Source organism: Bombus terrestris, chromosome 12, assembly GCF_910591885.1.
Source record: "Bombus terrestris chromosome 12, iyBomTerr1.2, whole genome shotgun sequence".
Lineage (NCBI taxonomy): Eukaryota > Metazoa > Arthropoda > Insecta > Hymenoptera > Apidae > Bombus > Bombus terrestris.
Window position 1 is genome coordinate 792,045 of NC_063280.1, and position 21,156 is coordinate 813,200.

General features: G+C 39.3%; 1 protein-coding gene across 6 annotated transcripts in view; it reads left to right on the top strand.

Annotated features, from left to right (window-relative positions):
* LOC100643741 (mucin-5AC) overlaps window positions 1-21,156 on the top strand; it is a 331,083-nt gene that overhangs the window by 224,521 nt on the left and 85,406 nt on the right. For all 6 annotated transcript variants that reach the window (XM_048410860.1, XM_012314481.3, XM_012314483.3 and 3 more), the window contains one exon: window positions 3,276-3,391. The gene's annotated coding sequence lies outside the window, so the exon portion shown is untranslated. The remainder of the gene's footprint in view (window positions 1-3,275; window positions 3,392-21,156) is intronic.

Sequence of the window (21,156 nt, forward strand, 5' to 3'; positions counted from 1 at the left end):
TACTGCGTATCATTCGATATGACGATATCAGTTACCGGGAAAATTCTGGATCGATCGCTAGATCGCTAGATGCTAACACTAGAAATGCCACACCAATCAAAATGACTGGTTCTACAATTTTATAAATGTGTCAATCCTCGTTTAGGGATCATGGACTCAGATGGATTAATAATACCAAAAATGTACTATATAACATGGAAATTCTACCAAATGTCCAAATTGGACAAATTGTGAATAAAAATAAATAAATAAAAAAACATAACATGGAATTCCTTCTGTAAGAAAATAATAAATCAATAAATATAAAAATATTCTATTATTGCGTATTTTTTAAAGACCAGTCATTTTGATTGGTTTTGGTAGAAATAGCTTCGTGTTAACTATCGATAGTTCTAGTGTTAAGATATATTGATACAATTAGTTTGTTTTATATAATTTCATGAATTTTCTCTACTTCTTGATTTGTGAATTTAACCGATTTAGCAAATATGAGGCTCGCATGAAAATAACGACGCGTAGAACTTTTAACGTGGAAGAGACGTTATGGCACGTTCCGTAATATCATTCGTGTATATCGTTGACCCATCGACTCAGCAAGATTTCATCGTAGTCGTTCCCCAAAGGATGGACGGTTTTCGTTCAGATCGGAAGCTTATCGCAGTCTCTCGACGATCATCCCCTATTTTCTCTCCCTCTTTCCTTCGTGCCTGATTCTCGGTCGATGCGGGCCAACCCTCGTTCGTCGGATAGAGACAAAGCGTTCCAACATAAATAATTTATCTGGGAAGCGAGCTTCCTCGTAGCAACGGTGTGCGTTGCATTAAATATGAAATCCAATATAAACTTTTCCTACGATGGCAAGCAACTTAGCTTTCCTCTCTTCCAATGACCATTACACGAACGTCTGTATAAACGAAAATGTTGAATCTCCTAACAATCGTTGTTTGATTCGACGAAAAGCATTAACCGTTATCGTTAATTAATCGCGGCTGTTGTTCCAATCGACTGTGAAAAGCAACGACAACGCAGCAGTTAATGAAAATATTTAACCATCTGACTAATTTGTAGCCGTTATTAACCAATCCGGTTATTTGCAGCGTTGCTACACTTTGATCTGTTGCATGTCAGAGAATACGAATTAATTTGGAAAACAATTAACGCTGTGAACGCAGACGCGTTCACGGTGTGACGAGTGAAACGACTCGCTTCCGTTGTGAATTATATTATTTATGCGGGGCGCGTTGTGCGAGTTGGATTTAAACGCGGACAAAAAGAAACTGTACGTTTACTGGTCGCTAGTAATTTATTTAATTAATTGCGAGGGCAACTTTCATTTCGCGATCAAACGTATACTTTTAATTCGTTCTTGAATATAAATATAAACATATAGGGAAGAGAAACGAAGAATTGAAATGTAATTTATACTTTTGTATTTAAAAATTGAAAGGCTCTACCGTGGGTATAATGTAAAATGTAAAGTTTATATTTCGATTTATATATCACAGCTATAGTTTTCAATTATATTCAAATATATGTAAGATTAGAAATACCAATATTTATGACCATACATAATTTTCGAAATTTAACTTCTTGACGCCAGATTTCGTATCTTCGTACCTGTAGATTATGCATTTCCCTATGTACAATGACAAGTGTCACCTTATGTCATCTTAATCATTTTTTTGAAGTTCGAGATGGAAACGTAGAGACATTTTGAATTTTATTTTATTTATATTGACATAGGAAGTATCCGTCGTTCTTCTGACAATTTGTGACAATTACCACTTCAAAATTTGGTTCTATGCAAACTACCTGAAATCGACTTACATCAAAAGGTTAATCAGTAATTACCAACCACCGAGAACTCAATTTCTGTCAAGACTATTCAATTGAAGAAACGACGCGTAGGAATTACTTGAAATTACTAGAAATTGAATCGAACTAAATTCTGGGACGTTTGAAAAAGTTCAATCGTACGCTTCGTGCCATAACGGTTACCAAGACTAATGGCAGCAGCCACTTATTGTTGGCCGTTTTTCCGCGTCGATCGTGCTTCCTCCGCGTGACCAAGGCCGGACGAGGGTAAAACGTATATTGATGTTCAATCGTACACTCTGCGCCGAATACCGATGCGCTGTACCCGCGGGGTGCAACTCTCGCCCATCAATCCTCGGCGAACCGCTTTCGTTTTTCCTTTTTTTTTCAATATCAAACTTCCAGCGTGTATCTAAAAGCGACATTGTAACAGAAAAAAGGTTCGGTCGACCGGGGCAGAATTTCAAAGCGGGCTTCGAGTATCTACGCGCGATAGGAAATCGTCGAACCGACAAGGAATATTAATAACTTCGCGCTGGTGTTCGGACCTTGCGCTGTCGCTTTTCGAATTTGACAAACGATCGATTTTAGTCGGGCTAAACCGTCGACTTGGACACAGACGTATATCTGGAATATGGTGTATCATGTGTTTCCGAGTATATAACGTGATTTCGAACCACAGAGGGTCGCTGGAATTCAGAACCCTTGCACTATGTATATTATCCGAGTTGAAGAGCGTCTTCACCGACGAGGGTGGGCCGCTGATTTGCATGTTTATTCAGAGTTCGGCCCGTTCATTACAGAAGTCATGTTTGTTAAACGTCAATTTGAAAGTGTTCCCGCCCGTTAGAATATTATGCGATTCCGTTAAGTGTAACTATACTGCAACTCAGAAATGATTGCACGTGTGGCTTATCCGTAGTTTATATAACATAAAGAAGGCTGTACTTATTCGTTTAATTGAAAATATTCGTGATCTCTTTATTATACGAGAACCAGGACAAATTAGAAAATTTATGCAAGCCAAGTATTACATATAAAAAATGATAAAATTTCATTCTACTCTATTTTACAAATGTATTAAAACGCTGAGAACTGATAACTTAAATATGTGATACGGTTGATTATCCTGGCGTGCAATAGACTATACCATGCAACATAGAACACGACTTACAACCTCATTGTATTCTGAATAAGGTTCATTACCAGTTTGAAGTATGAATTAATCCTTTTTTCATTTTCCATGCTATAAATCTCGGTATCAACATTGAAACAAAGCAATCTTCCTATGTATTGCACGTCAGTCAGAATAACGCAAGCGATATAAATTTCGTAATATCGTCGGGAAAGCGAACGACAGTCGGTCGCTGGTCCCGAGGACGACGCGTAAGTACTTTGTCACGCAGTGGCGCGACTCTCCACAGCATAAAACTCATTTCGCTTATTTCTCGCTTTTTCAGGATGCAGAGACAAAGCCGGAGTAGCTCGGAGGTGGAGGTTGCGCTTATGCGCCCCGTAAGCACGGCTGGCTAATAGCACACCACGGCCTATCCCTGACACCCTGCAGCCACACCAGGTAGGATTCTCTTTTACCCGGACTTTATGTTTGTCTTTTATGCATCAGTTGTTCCATACGTCATTTTACGCGCCGACTTTACAGCAAATACCCTTCCTGCTTGCCTTTGACGGCAGAAAATGCCGAAATCGAACTGTAGCCACCTCTATTTTCGATGCGCGGTCACGTTTCTGATATTTTTGTTTTTGTTGTTTATTTATTTTTAGTCCTTTACAATCCCTTTTAATAGCGAACAACAATAGTTTTAGATTGGGTTAGAATGAATAAGAAGGATTGTTTGATAGGATGTTAGGAAGTGTCGCTTTTATAAGGATCGTTTGCACTGTTTCATCAAAAGAGTACGAGATTACGGGTTGATGAATATAACGAGGTAGTAGTATGTTTAGACCATGTAGAGATTCGATGATCACGTGTAATGGATAATAGCATCAACGCTGTCTACCGTGGGATTTCAGGAACTAATAAGAATACAGATATTAATTACATGGCTGACTGTTACTGTTAATAGCTATGCCGTCAGAAACTGTTACATTTAATGACAGAGAATTCGCGAGAACCAAAGCGATCTCCTAGCCATTTCTTATTTGGCCATCTATTTTTAAAAGTACTATATAAAATTCTATCGTATCATCGAAGTACATGCATAAAGATTCACAACAAATTCCTATAATTGTTTGTTGTGGTCATTCAAAGAGATCATAAAAGAACGTTCAAGGCCATTTACGTTAAGACGAATCACAAAATCACGTTAAAAATCATCTCAAGATACTTCGGGATTATACAAAATTTACATGATACTCCGATTCCAAGTAATAGATCCGGATTCTTTCATTCATAAGAAAATTAACAAGTCCAGAGTCCATAAAAGGAGTGGAAGGAAATCTTTACGATCTGGAAAAGAACGGTCCATTTGCCCGACAGAAATCGAAATATAACTTTCAAGCGCGATAAACAGTATCGCCGTCAATTTCAGCTGAATGTATCCTCCTTTATTGCAAACCATCGAGCAAGATCTATGGACGGGCGGGAACGCACGAAATCGGTGCCGGCATTAAATCGTGCGGATTGCGTAATAAAACGTTTTTACAACGAGATAAATTTATAACGAAAATTACGGTAATTGAAAGGCGTGCGGGGGTGAGAGAGTTGGCGGAGAGAAGGAGAAAGAGGGGAAAGTGGAGCAAGGACTGCGTGAAATCTTGATACTCTCGAACGATTTGTAGTCTCTGGAGGAACGGAACGAGCCACGGTATAATTTCAAGCGGAGGCGCGTGGTACGCTGCGCCTGCGTTTCCCGCCGGCCGATATCAAGGACGCGTATCCCGATTAAACTTCCACCACCTCTTCCCAGTAATTCATACGCCGCGCTCGAACTTCATGAATCTGAAATTCTAGACGTTTCGAATATTTATCGTAACGCCAGGGTCTGCTTCGCGTGATATTCTCTTCAAACAAACTATTGGATCTTTGGTAATATGGATAAAGCACGACGTGATTTAATCTTTCTCGTGCCAGTAATTACGATGCAACCATGAAGGATTATAGAAAATCAAATCGTGTATCGATGACAAATTTACGATCTTGCGATTCTTGGTGGTTCTTGATGATTCTCCTATGATTGCGATATTGAATGTTCCCCTTGATATTTAATCAAGTATTTTCTTTCTTTTAGATTCCTTGGCATTTTAGTTATTTTCGTGATACAAAAAATTGTGTCAAGGCAAAGTTATTTGGTTCAGGCTAACCGATATTACGACTCATAACTTTTCCCTTGTACTGTTTTGAATTTTCAAGACAATTGACATTTTTCTAAAGATTGTTGACGTTTTCCTAATAATAGACAAGAATCTATGATATCTTGAATAGAGATAAAACATCTTAGAATATACCTTCAAACTTGAAACGAGCCAGAAAAACAAACATCCACCATCGTGACTCCAAGTATACACGCACCATAGCAAGAAGTTAATCTTCTCAAAGTACGCAGAACTTCCTTTCCCAGTTTGTGATCTGTCTTTAGTTACATCGCAGCGAACAACCCTTCTCGCTCAGCTTCTCTGGAAAGATTCGAAACAGCGTCGCCTCTGGCATCCCCGGCGATCGAACACGCGTTCACCGACCGGAATGGAAAATCGTTTGCGGATAGTATGCGTTTAAATCTCGTCCGCGAAGATAAACGCTTCGCCGGGTCCCCCCTACGGTGAAATATTCTCGGGCAGGATAGGCTGTTTACGGTAATAGTGGGCTCGTCGATTTACAGTAATTTTACACGCGCCTAATTAGCAATTCCGATCGGGTCGCCCCTTCGTTCGGGCTACACGTCTTTCGTAACCGGTTCGCCCGACCGATAATTTACCTGGATCTACCTGGATCTATAGTGTTTATGCACGTTCATAGTATTTGTGCACGTTCATAATGATGCCAGGACAGCGTGTTGAATCAGTAGATACGGAACGTGCAGATATAAGCGGGATAAACTGAAGCGGAATAGAATAAAGTCTTTATTCCCATCTGGGAAGAGAGTCGCGCAACAAAAAGCGTGAGCACATGAAAGGTTATTTAAAACGTAAATATGCAGAAACCAAGTGAAGAGAAAGGGGCGGCCAGGGGGGACTAAACGTAAACCGAAAGCGAGAGGAACGAATAAGAACAAGAAGAAATTAAATAATACAGAAAGACTGGGATTACGGAAATGCTCCCTTATATGGCAACGACGCAAGGAAGAGCAGCGGAAAGAGCACTCGGAAAAGTGCATTCTCCCGGATGGCAAGTTTCAAGTGCGTGACGTTCTAGGGCGTTACTGAGAATCAACTATTTATCCGAAAAAATGGTGCTTTTTGTTTGAAATCACGTATTTTGCGTTATAGCATTTTACTAAGTTGATTAAAAAATTTTATTCTCAGATTACGCTTGTATATTTACAATATTATTTATCGAAAATCACCAGATAGATGGTTGACGCTAAGCAGAAGTAACAGCGAATTAGAAAGATTATATTGGAAACTACTTCGTAAAAATTTCATTTAAAACAGCTGATTCCTTTTGCTTTCGATGAATAAAAACGATAAAACTTTCCGTAACCTCATAAACATAAAATAACAGTTCTGTATAAACCACAACAACATATATAACATACATAACACTTTTCAAAAAGTTAAAGAGGAACATCGAACCTCACGAAGATGCCAATCCAGCATAATGAGCTAACAAAACGGCGACAAAACGACCATTCGATGATCAAACCGCGTGTTCGTCCCACAACGAGAATAAATGTAGGTTGTAAGATTGACAGTAAATGTCGAGGAAAAACATTCTGATCGGGTTTGTTCCCCAATGATAAAGTTTCGTCATCTAGACCAGGGTAAAAGGACATTTGATCGATATGTTTCATTGCCTGTAAGACGCGAATGCCATGGAAACTGTGCAGAAGTGGCCTCGCACGCTCGTCGAATAACCGCACGCCGATCCATCCCTCGGCGCCGCCTTTTCATCTTCGCTTCTATCGAGTATACTTTTGTCGTCGCACTGCCATATCGATATTAACTGTTCGACCATGTGCTGCGAGCGATCGGACGGCGATCCAGTGTGACCCGAGGAGGATTCACGAATGTAAATTGTATAGTCGATGGGTTCGGTTGCTTTATGGGAGTGGCAAAATGGTATTGGTCGCGTGCTACGATGTTTCGCATCTCTATCAGCGATCCTTCGGTATTTATAGCGCAACAGATCGCGACACGCGATTCGCGAGCAACATTGTGCGTCAGCGATGCTCAAATTGGCTGCTGCCTCATTTTCTATCGTCCTGTTTTTAGTTTCTTTGTTCTTCATGTAGCGAAAGTGTTTGCCATACTTTATTAAGCGATTCAGAGTTCATTTAAGAGACAATAAATATTCTCTCCATTTTATGATTATAACAAATAGAATATTTGTGTACTTTTTTATTCTATAGAATCAGTGATTCGTTATTCATTAAACAGATATTGAATATATAATTCATAGTGGAATGATATATCGATCGATTAATTTCTATTTAAGAAGTGAATGGAGAGTCTAGTCCTAAACAGAAGATTTTAACGAACGGAACTGTTAGCTATTATCGATAATTAAAACTAAACTCTTGTCTTTCGGAAGATATGATACGATTGCGAGTACGATTTACAGAAATCTCTACAAAGATTCTCGTTATTTCAATGATACAAATAACTGTTTTCGAAATTTAAACGATCAATGTGTTAAATGAACAAAAAGGTGCGCGTTTATCATTCTATAAAGCAGCTCCTTTTACACATAGAATCTAACCTAAAGAGAGAACGGTTGCATTTATGGAGAGCGTTCTCGACCTCACGGTTTACCGACATTGTAGCCCGCAAGCGTAACCAAACATTTCACAAACCTTGTGTATAAAACTTTACGTTCTGCCATCCCTGAATTTATTTATGTCCGTCCCATCCTTAGAGGGTCAACGATACCGCTATGGTCTCGCGAACTCAACGAAACGGTCTCGTAAAAGACACTCAAATCCCATGGACCTAGGCCATGGTAGTTCACCTTGTCTCTCGGTATCTCTCGTTCTTTACTTCTTTCTTTTTCACTGTGAAATAGACGGTTAACCGGAAAATGACTGATGTAGCCGTTTGATAGGTCACTCTGAACGTTCTTGTAGTCACGAAAGCCTTTTGTTGAAACCTAGAACGTGCCCTTTCAACCCAGTGTCCTCCATTTCTTTCGAATTCTCTGCAACGACAGCTCGTTGCACGCACCAGACTCCTATGCTTTTCGAGGTCGAAAACAACCAACTTCTTTTCCCTCTCTGTGAAAGTTTATCGGATCGTAAGTACGTGTCGGGTGAATGCTGGGGATGGGGACGCGGATGGTATGCAGCGAGGGAACGAGACACGCGGAACGCTAAAGCAATTACGCTACACGCTCGAGCTTAATGAAAAGCGTCAAGCGGTGTAAGCGCGGATCGCCCGCCGTTTAATTATTGCGGCCGGCTTTCTCACGAGAGAAAAATGCCCGCGGAAACATCGAGTTTCGCTGAATCAATTAACTGTTCGCTAATCGACGTCCGAGTAATTCGATCATCACGCGGTTTAGTCACTTGAAACTATTAAATCTGTATTCTCTTTCTGATCTTATTGAAATAGAATACGAAATTGTGTCTAGATTGACTTAGTTAATTTAAGGGTATCTGAATGAAAAATGTGTGAAACATAAGGGGAAGATGATAATGGAAATCTACCGTAAGAATTTTTGTTACACCATGGTTAGATATATGAAAAATAATTCTGAAATTTAAAGGTACGGTATGGAAATACAAAGGAAGATACGATATGAAAGAATTTAAGAGCTAATTTAAGAACACATCTTTTTTTATTTTACAATTTCCCTTACTTCAAGCAAACTGTTCCTACATGATAATCTCGGGACATATTCAGTCACGCCTACTTCTCCTACGCGTCTCTAGCTCTTGAGATCCATTCATAATACGCAACCGCACGAAATCCTCATTCTAATATTACATAATAATTGTATAATAACTTGGTCTACCGTTAATGCATAAATTTGATTGATTTTAATCTAGTTTACACTAATCGTAAAGAGCAACTACCAGGTATCTAAATATGAAACCGGAATTTTTGTATAGAAAATACACGTTTATTGTATGAAAATGATCAAAAATATTTTATTCGAAGTATTGCCCATCGCTAGCTATACATTTTTCCCACCTGTCTGACAATTGGTGGATGCCACGCCAAAAAAACTGTCGCTCTTTTAAGGCAAACCAGTCATCGAGGCATTTTCGTACATTTTCGTAAGAAGTGAAGTGCTGGTCAGAAAGTGCGTGTTCCATCGATGCAAATAAATAGTAATCGGATGGGGCCATGTCTGGTGAGTAAGCCGCGTGCAAAAGTATTTCCCAACTGAACGCTTCAATCGTTTCTTTGACCGGTTTTTCTGTATGTGATGGTGCATTATCATGAAGCAAAATTACTTTGTGTTGCCTTTTTTGGTCGTTTTTCACGCAAAGCTTAATTCAAATCGATCATTTGCTGTCGGTAGCGCTCAGTATTAATGGTTTCGCCAGGTTTTAACAGCTCATAATAGATCACACCTTTCTTCCACGTTCTTCGTCCCTCACGTCAAAATTGCCACTTCTGAATTTTTTAAACCACTCAAAGCACTGTGATTTACCAAGAGCATGTTCGCTGTAAGCTTCGACAAGCATTCGATGCGATTCTGCAGCAGTTTTCTTCAAATGGTAACAGAAAATCAATGCTGTCCGCAAATCGTAGTTTCCAGGCACAAAATTCGACATGTTCAACGGTATTACAAACTATGCTGTTGTATGAAACTTGTATTGTTCTGAGTCGAAAATGTTTGTAAGATGTCAACAAAGACTTTTGGCATCAATGGCGCAGTTTAGTGATAACTACATTATCAGCTAGGGTCATCTATAGGCAAATTCCGGTTTCATACTTACAGACCTGATAAAGAAATTCGATAGCAGGTATCTTAGCTCTGTCTTGGACGTCCCTTTAAGGTATTTCTTGGTTTTCCAAGGAGAATTCCAAACTGAGAGAGAGAGAGAGAGATAGATAGAGAGAGAGAGAGAGAGAGAAAGAGAGAGAGAGAGAGAGACAGACAGACAGACAGACAGAGACAGATACAGACAGAGAGAGGATAAGAGCAGGTCCGTGGCGTTTTCGTATCACAAATTCAGAAGTCAGTCGCCACCCTCGGGGATTCACCGCTTTTCTAGGTACTGGCGAAGAGAAAGGATTCGTTCCATCGTTTAAACCATAGCGAGAGAACGAAGAACCGGAATTCCGGCTTGAAAGGTCGCCAAGTTTTGTTACATGGCCTCGCGTCCTCCTTCTTGCCACTTCTCGCCATGTCCGGGGAACAACGCTCTTCCGCACCCTACGTCGACCCCCACGTATATGGCGTGTGCGAAATTGCTCGGAAACTCTGGCAATAAGTCGACCTTTCCCGGAAGACTCTCCCAACAATTTTAAAGCAAACATGTGTATAACGGGCTACCGACATGGGTAATACTTTAATATACAATAGCATAGATGTATTAGGTTTATTTGCGTTTATCGGATTATTCATGTGGGGTAATTACGAGGCAGATTGATGAACGATATCTATGAAGTGTAATATGGAAAGTTGTGTAGATATTAGTTTATTGATAATTGATAAAAGTTGGTATTTATGTGGGACAGCAAGAAAATTGTGTTTAAAGAGAGTTAAATTGATGAAGGATACCAATAAGTATCATAATATGTGCATCCTTCAAGTGTTAAATCTTCTCAGGAAGAACCGTGTATTCAATGTAATACAAGTCATTCGGAATAATGTATAGTGGAGTATGCTAGAACGAACGTAATTGGTTCTGGAAGTTCGTTCGTTATGGTAACTGTTCATTCTAATATACATTGAAATATGTATCCGCTCCAGGCTTGCGATCTAGAACAAAGTTACTACCCAATACAGATATCCTATTAAATTAATTTATCTATTTTTCATGTTGATCTTCGAATGAAATTTTCTTAATAAAAATCCTAAAACTTTTCTTATAAGACACGATGAAAATCGCTGTAGCATCTTAATTTTACTGATAAAGATTGTTGTAACATCTTTCTTTCTAACATACCTCCAGACGTCCATTTGATTTGATAAGAATAACATTCTGATCTTACACGTTAGTCTGAAACTATTATATCTCTCGATAAGTTCAACAAAGACATTTTTCGATCCCCGCACAATTCAAAACATATAGCCATTTTCAATCAATTTTTTAAAATTTACCTGATACATTATCAAGAACTCGGTCCCTGTTTCGGCGTAAAATCGAATCTTCCAAGTCTTCTCTACATTTCAGAGAAAGTGTTAGGAAGCTCGAAGCGTACAATACGGATAATCGACGCCCTCGAACGTCAGGACGCGTCTCCGTCGCCAAAGAGATGCCCGATAATGCGTTCCAGCCGTTCGCGCGAGCATAGACCGTATCAGGTGCCAACGTCAGGATTGGAGTGGAGCTCCGTGTTGGGGAGACGACTGGAAAGGGAGGCGACTTGAAAGGGATAGAGAGCGAGGGAGAGAGAGAGTTGAGACTTCTCTCTACATGAATATTCAATCGCCTTCCAGCTTGATTTCGCAACGACGACCGTCCTACTCGTTGCAGGGACTTTCTCAACGGCTGGTGACGTTGATAACCATTTGCGAAAGAATTCTCCGTGGCGTGCTCGATTCGTCGGCCCGGGACAATTTTATGAGCCGATAGAAAATATCTTCTGGAAGAAAAAACCAGTCGCGATTATAATTTAACCACGCACATTGACCATTTATTTAACATTTCAATAACGTAATATTTAATGTCGATTTCCTCTAGTTAATCTTCTCTCCTTATTAGGGATGCGTGTTTGGTAACAGGATTACTTATTTGTTAAGCTAATGAGAATATATGTGTTTCCTCGACTAGTTACCTCGTTATATTTTAATCAACTTTACATATGAGGCTAGTAAATTTAAACTACATTAAGTGTATTAGCTTTTATTCAATTACTTTTGAACATTTTCATGGCTACTGTACGCAAACGTTGTATGCTATTATGTATGTCGCTATACGTTGTTCTCATCGAATATTTTGTACAGATGCGTATTTGCACTAAAAGGAGGAGTTATACCTCAGTAAGTTGAAATTGATTTGCAAATTGTTAATCAACTATTGATCAATTGTGAGTCTTAATCAACAAATCTTAATGTACGTACACGCATCCTAAGATATGAAATTAGAATGATAGCAATTGACTTGCTCGACATTTTACACGGTGTAACGCACTGTAGAGAAAGTTATTGCAATCTCCAGTATTCTGACAAGTAGATATCAGCACTAGATATCGGGTAGGTATACACTTTCTATTTTGCTTCCCTCTTCAGAGATAGCTTCATCGGGCATATCATTTAAGATACAGAACCGACAGTTTGTCTATCCATTGATATCTCTTAAGAGAACCAGTGTGCTTGTAGAACAACCGTGCAATACCATTCTAAACTAAAGACGTCGGTTCGTAATAGAGACTCTATTTATCATAGATATCTACATTAGAACATGTATCTCCGAGACTGACTATCCCTGGCTGACTTTCTGAGTATCACTATAGATGATTTATCGACATACCTATTTCGACAGCTAAGCGTAACAAAACTTAACAACTAACTCCATTCCACTTACAATTAGAGCAGTCAAGATAATTAATTCAAAGAAACTAATTTTTTTAGAAAAGTTTTTGAAGAATGTTCAGCGATTCCTCTTTACGTGTGAATGAACAATCCCACTTTTTATCAGGTCGACAATTTTATTGTCCAGGTACATAATTAATGTTCAATTCATCAAAGATACAATACTTCCATACATTCCTTTAATGTAACAGTATGAGATGAATTGCAAAATAAATTTAAAAGAATAATGCTCGTAATATCATCACACGTTTCTACTTTCCTGTTTCGTAGTTGATCAATGTAGTTTTCGAATGGCTTATATATTTGTCAAGAACACATTGAATCGTCGATAGCACGAGCAGTCCAATCAGGTACATATAGACCGACGATTCATGCGTTAATTACTACTACAGTAACTCCATTTATTTGAACGAAATTTTAGACCGTGCCCAATTAAATGGACTCCAATCGATTGAATTCATTGAACGTGAATCCCTATTATATGAATGAAAAATCATGGGTGGTGAGAAGAATGAACTCCTATTACGTGAACCCCAATTGTATAAACTATTCATTTATCTTTCGACGAGGTCATATAAAATGATTTCTATTGTTATTTTTAAACATTCACAACGGAGCATTTTTGCAGATTCGAATGATTGAATTGTTTTCCCTTATATTATATATTTTTCGTACACCCTCCATTCTTAGTTCTTCGGTTCAAATTTCGTGCTATTGGTGTACAACTTGAGAAACAAAACTTAGTAAATGTGACAAAACATTTCAGGCAATTGAAACAATTCATCCGAAAAGTTTCAGTTACCATAATCATCAATCTTCCTCCAACAAAGGGTGTGTTAGCCAATTTTGCAAAAGCAATCGTTAATGGTAACAAATTCTCACTCAACTTTCACAAACGTTAATCGACTATTGTTTAATCGTTTTCGTGACTGTCTTTTCTCTCTTCATATGTTCTGTCATCGGGACTTGCCAAAGAGGACCGGTTGGAGCGTCTCGCGGACGCGCGAAAATTATTCATGGAACGCGAAAGCTAGTTTCGCAAATTTTAATCCAATCGGAAACTCTGGCCGGTGGTGGAAGAAGTTTTTTGCCCGTCTTGTCGCGCGTTCCGGAACGGACCGCGTCAGCTGCAGCTGCGCGTTTTTACCGATAGCTGCATGGTAATAAGGCAATCGCTCGCAGCGAACCCCGCGATTTATAGGCCAGCACACGGTCGCGATATCCCGCGATAATGGTGGCGGTAACGGTGTCGATGAACGGCCATCGAAACGATGCAACCCGTGTTAATGAAATGATTTCGACGAAATAATGAAATAATGCAGCGGGAGCGGTTGCCGCCGCTCCGCTTCCGATTTAAATTGCTTTTTCCGTTGTGCACGATCCCTGTATTTCCTGCTTAATTATCGAAACTGGCAACATGCCGTGATAAACACGGAAACTTTGTTACATTATATTGTTATGTATATGTATTTCTTCTGCTATCTCTTCATTGTTGTATCGTAAACGACGATATCATGTATAAGCTGTTTTTTTTATTGGAAATGGATAATTATTGTGAAGGTATGATTGATTTTATGCTTCGACTTTAGCTTACAATGAACCGAATTGATCTCCATGATTGAGTTTTTGGCTTTTGATATCGTAAATTTGATACAATTGGAAGTTTTTATTATTGAAAGAATGTTAAGTTGTAGACAGGTTTGATTATGTGATATCTCTGATATCTAAGAACATAGACGTTCATTTTAGACTCTAGATACTAATTAATTTACGCACGCATCTTTCTTGACCATTTCTATTAACACGCACACACATTTGTTCTTCACATTATTTCTATGTTTCTTTCGTTCGATGCGATTATCTTCAAGAAACAGTTAAACCTTCAGATTTCTACGCAGAATCTCAGATAGGTATACAGCCGGCATTTGCCCGATAATCTCAAGTACTAAATCCACAAACACTCTTCTTCCACACCTCCAACACTTCATTCCAAGTATCCTACATTCTCTCATTTATCAGTCTCTTCTAAACACTCCCGACTGGACCAACAAAATCTTATCATTCCCATAATATTTGCCTTCTTACTATTATAGGTTCTTATATGCATTTCCCTAGTATTACACAAATTCGATACCTCTTTAATTTGTAAAACGGCGTGATACTACAAATATTCAGAGCTGTTACTCCATCCTAATAAGGGAAAGCGCAGACACTTGACCATGCCATAAATTAAGCGATACTGCGTTCTGTACTATGAGATCGAATAGATAGAATACATACATTCATTATTTTTATAATCGTTAATGAATACAAAAATTTGAAGAATATCGTCTCATACGTATTTACTCTACTTTAATAAATAGATTGAGTGGAAACCTGGAATGAGGATCTATAGCACATTCTAGTCAAAGTTGAATTAACAGTAAAATATAGTTATACATTCCCTGTCAATCGTTTTAGTACGCTCCAGTTCCAAATATTTCGTCAAAAAATAATCCAATGTTGAACACAAGAAGCTTGTTAGATGCTTGAAATTTATATAACAGCGTAACTTAAAAATCCGCAAAGTGTGCTAAATGTACTTTAAATCTTTATGCGAGCTTCTATGTTTAAGTCTACGTGTCTTTATGAACTCTAGATTACGTTTGCATTCAGTTTTACAAATGATTTGTCCGTTTTAATGCGTGGTATGTCGGTATGCAAATTCTTGACGGGAGAATCCAATTGAACGTGAACGCACGCGTGCCAGAACACCCGAATTGGGGAGTTGGATGTAAGCACGTTTGTCATATCTGTTCGGACGTGGATCCCTTTAAACAACGCCGTGGCAATTTCCGCGCTCCGCGAAATTCCGATTACAAATTTGCGTCCCGCGGGGGATATTGTGCCCGGTACTCGCACGGATCCAGGATAATAAATTTTATAGGTCGCCGTGGCCCGCTAACGAGTCAGCCACCGTTCCACGCGAACGTATAATGGACATTCGCTGCTAATCCAGCGACGAATCGATGAACGAACGATAACTCGGGTCGTGCGCGCGAGTCGCAGTTGCCCTGTCGCGGTTAGAAGCGGCCCTGTCACGGCTATCGATGATGCATTTGCCACGGTAAATACGGCTACGTGTCGTTGACACACGGTAATTATTTACGCCGTCGAAACCGTAAATGGTTTCCCCGACTTCATAATTTCTCCGCTCGGTTTTCATCGTAACTGGTAACCCAAGCAGACCTCGATTGCTGTTTCAACCGGCTCATTGTTGTGTTCTCGTTCCGTTTGTATCGTTTAAATGGTTTGCTTGTTTTGTTTTATTTCGAGAGAGAATATATGTCTCTTGCAATTTAGGTATTTTTGTGATTTCCACGAGTTAATCTTGTTCCTTTGGATTTTTGTTACGTGTATTTTTATTCTGTACAGTACGAAGCTTATGTAACTGAATGTTACGGTTATAACTTTGTTAACTAGCCAGACTTCAATTGACACTTTGTCTGACCACTTATCAATGGTGATACATTTCTGGGAGATCGTGGTTAAATTTTATTTATTATATATACATAACACTAGAAGCTAACTCTGGTAGGGATAGCAACGGCCATATAACGAAGCAAGACATTTGTTCGGTATTTGTCAGTTAACATAGCATTATTGTTTTTGTAATTATATTAACGAACAATTCGGAGTAGAAAGCCACAGAATATAATTTTCAATTCTTCATAAGCTAATTTCTAAAGCGTATTTAGACACGGTTTATTAAGTAGGATAATTAAAAGTGCATGCTGTACGAGGAACTACATAATGTGTTCACAGAGTTAAGACTCTCAAGTTGGTCTTCGGTTGCGGAACTTGTCTAGCCTTGGACTTGAGTCATCAACTCTGTCCCAACTTCTCAAGACTGAAAGCACTCCTAGTCAGTTCTGAAACGACTGCCGCATTGCAGCGTGCAGTTCAAGTAGTTTTACTTTTGTAAACTTCTACGGTCCGTCCGTTTCAGCCATCTTAAGCGTTCGATCGCCGAGTGGGGTCGAAGTTTTAATGAATTTTTGTTTTAATAAAAGCGCAGCTTCTACTTTCCCTCGATGGATTTTATCATCGAAACGCTTTGACATCTGCCAATCCCAATAGAACAGATTAACCGTAAACAAAGTAAACGGAGAATTTCCACTCGAGAAAGAATACAAAAGCAATCTTTTTTCCGATGTTCGTAATTTTAATTGAAGAACAAATTTGTTCGACGTGAAGAGGAAAGGAACACTTTCGGAAATGTCTAGCGGCAGGAAAACAGAACGCATGGAGCACATTGAGCAACGCGGAGTGCCGAGGTTAATCACGAGCCGCGTCAATAACGACTCGATAACTCGAACATTCGCGTATCCGTGCTTTTGTGTTTGGATATTCGCAGAAGTGGCTTCCGCGCCGACTAGGATTAATTCGTTTTACGTCACACGCAGGAATTAATGACAAATATCGCATCTCGCGCAGCGGTTCTCGCTCGAAACTGGCCCCCGTGAAAACTCGCATAGGTCTCGAGCCGCGTAGCGTGGCAACATTTATACTTTGCCAAAGTGCGATTCTATCGGCACTGCGTGATCGAAGAACGACGAGTATCACAGTTACACGCGAGCTAATACGGCTACGAGAGTTTGTCAAGTTTCAGGAATAACAGAAATTACTCGCGTGAATTTGACCAAGAACATTTGCATGAACTAGTCTTTTCAAAATACTGGTTAGGAAAATCAATGAATTATAAGGCAGAGCATTTACAGTAAATGTTATACACTGTTAAAAGTTATCCAAGTTTCGGTTTTCCGTAATCTTGAACCTTCTTGCACGCAGTTGGATTAATATTATTAGCGAAATTCTACGATTCGCTGCAAGTTGAATTTTCTTAGATAGCAGCAACAAGTTTGGCGATAAAATAAGTAAAGTTCTATAACTGTGTTTCATAAATGACAAGCTAGCTAATTATGGAAACTGTTTATGTAACGGTAATTCGTGAACTGCAACTTGTTACTTACAAATTAATACTGTTACTTAATAAATTATTATTTATAGTTAATAAATAATAGTTATCAAGGGAATTCTGACTGCACATGAAATCATAACTGTATCCATTTAACGCACTGCCGTGGTAGTTATGATAAGTGGTGCTACTCTGGTGTCCATGATACTAGCGAATCGTCAATGACCAGCTAGGTCAGAATTGATTAAGATATTTGAATAAAGCAAATCGTTATTTTTCAAACAAGCCTAATCCAACTAGAAACAATATTTCCAGTACTAGTAAAAGGTTTACAACAATTTTATTTTTAAACATGTTTATTGAAATTGCACTTTGACACTGAATTACACATAATTACAATCATATAATTCGAGTTTTAACCTACCAATCCCAACATCAATGAAATTCTATAAGTGACAAAGAAACGAAAAATATATGCTATATTAGTTTTTATTCGTTTCATAACAGCGGAGCCCAATGGGATTATTCGTTGCGGTCGCGTGTGTATCGAACTTTTTACGTCCCTCGTACGTATAATTTACAGCGAATTTAGTGTACGCCGAGGACCTGTGACGGGACACGCAAATAGAATCGCGTTTGCTTTGAATTCACGAACGTTGCACGCACGCAGCGTACAATCAACTCAACGAAACGCGATCAGTAACTAACTTGCTTCAATTTTTCCCTCGTTCTTTGCTCTTGTTTTCTTCTGCCTTTACCGATTTCCGTTCTGTTTCATTTTTATATCGGCCACGGATCATACCGAACCAATTGTAGCCAGAACACGCCCCGCGGTTATAATCCTGCCTCCACGTGAAATAATTTATCGGGTTTCGAAGTATGGCTAGAAAAGGAAACGGCCTGTTCGTGCTCGGCCTGTGTATTTACGCCGGTGGCTCGTGACGAAACGGTCGGATAGCTCGTAAATCCATCGAATAAGTAATAACGAGAGGGCCGAGCTGCGCATGAAATTCTGTGATGGCCGGTTCGCATCTGTCTAACTCGACTGACCGAGACGCGTAATTGACTGCAAGCTTTTTCCTCACCCTCTCGATTCAACCGATTCTCTCGCCGGTGTTCGACCGCGAAACGGCCCGATAAAGAAGACGAATCGTTTTCCCTTTGCTCGGTTTTTCGGTGTCCAATGGACAGGGTTTTTTGCGGCACGTGCCAGCTCCCTGGTTCCTCAGAACGGTTGTCGAATCGACTCGTGGAACGATGGTTGCTGGATTTTTATGGGATTGATGTCTGGGTTATGTTTGATCGGTTCTAGAGTTTTATTTGAGCGTTGGTGAAATCTGTTTGCCATTGGGAGTATCGGTAGAGTGAGCATGAAATTGATTGGCCGTATAAAATCAGTGGAGGGAAATGTGTAATATCGGGTTTTATGCTTTGTAAACTCATCGATTTGTTGGCAATTTGTTTGATTATCCGAAGTATCGAAATTATCGAGATTCGAATTATCGAAGCTACTATTGACAGTTTAAATATAATTGACGATTTTTATTCTTCGAATGTTTCTCTAATTAGACTCTTATGATGTCTTATTTTAATATAAGAGAAAAGTCAGATATCGTATAAAAGGTAAAAGCATTTGGGTGGTATTACATACGAGATAAACAAAAGAGAAAGAAAATTAATGATCAAATGCTTTTGACGAAAGCTCGTTTCAAATGACAACGAATAAAAGACAAATATTAGCCATGAAGTGTCATCGATCCGATCGAAAACTTCATCAGGATGTTGAACGCGTGTTCGGCATAGCACGTTGCATTTCACCAATACAAATGACATTTCAGAACTACTGATAAACGAGAGATACGAGTCCCTGCTAATTTTGAACTATGTGGTCCAGAAATGCGAATAGCACCGTATATCCCGAACATCCATTACGGTTAACCCTGTAATGGAAGGGCGAGAGCCGTCACAGCTGCTCGTCGATCCTAACGATAACGCCCCTTTTCCGCAAATTAAGCGCCGCTCGAGGGTAGCTTGCTCGAAAGATAAACCGTCGCAAAAATCGGGATTAAATCGCCGGAACATATGGACTTCTCGAGGTTCAGACAAAACGAAGTAACTTAAATTCGAAGGTAGATTTTATTATTGCTGTTTCGAAAGCATCCTGGTGAATTACTTATAAACATCTCTTGTTTTCAGTAAGTGTTTGCCGATCTAGGTTATAAATTCTTAATCATACATATGGATACATGGCTAACAGTTAGAATTGATTTGGTAAAATTTAGAAAATTTATAATATTGTTTTCATTCTTCTACGCTATTTTTCAAATGTATTCTTCTTCGAGAATATACAAATTCGCATGCTATGATACTTGTTAATTTATACGAACTTTTTGGTTCACCCATACTATACAATAGACCTTAGGTTCAATAGGCACTGAAATCCGAACAAAGAATCTATTGCCTTACAAACAATGCGTAAACTGACCAAATGGATCGAATAGATCAAAAGGAATCCTCTAAATCCTGTTACGTTTCCAACGCCATTCTGAATGCGAAACAGTTGTATTGTAACCGAATACTTAGTTACATTTCAAACGCTATCCGTTACGTTTGAACTATTTCAAGTTAAATTCAAACTTTTATATAGTAAACTCCACACATGTAATATTATACAAAACATAAATGCAATTCTCAATTGACATTCTATCAGAGGTACACCACATCGTGATTTGTAAATATTGAATATGCAAAACAATTTCAAGAAAACAATCCATCATTCTGTCCATTTTCTCACTATTTCCATCTTTCTTCCTATCTTCTCATAAAATGTTAATTATTTTCTGCCCGCATCGAAACGACCGACCCCTTTCATTCGTTCAATTCCAACCATCTGCACGGATTTCTCTACCAGTAAACATCTGTTTTCCCCTATCTGACCTCCCTAGTGCAAATCATTAGCTCCACCTCGAAAGATGAGGGAATCACCTGACAACGTTCGATCAACAGTAGTGTGCGATTCGCGACTATCCGCGCCGCGTAATGAATTTGCCCGCGTAAAACCGATGATCGAATTAAACGTCGCTCGCAGATCGTTAGCAACGAGAGGTTAATCGAGGGTATTAACAGGCAGAAGGGTAGCAGCGACCGCATGAATGCGTACACGCTCGTTGCGCATACGCGCGAGCGTTGAATCCCGGTAAATGGGACACACGTGTTTGCGTTAGTCTCGTGCTAATTCCAAAGTAGACACGACGTCGTCTCTCTTCCTATCGTTTCGTCTCCTTTTGCCTTCTGCTAATCTCATTCTATATATCTTTTTCTGTGGTCGATGAAATTGAATCGCATGGACTCTGTTTGCGTGTGGAGAGTAACATATACACGAAGATGGAGATTGGTTGCGTGAAACGGCGAGAAGACCGGTTTGCACTGAAACCAGCTATACGTTGCTTCTCTCGTGCGAACCTATCGGCCACGCAATTCGCGCGAACGCGTGACTCACGATGCAAAACCGGCAACTGTTATCCGTCATCTCTTCTTGCGTTAGTTTTGCGTCCGCGAT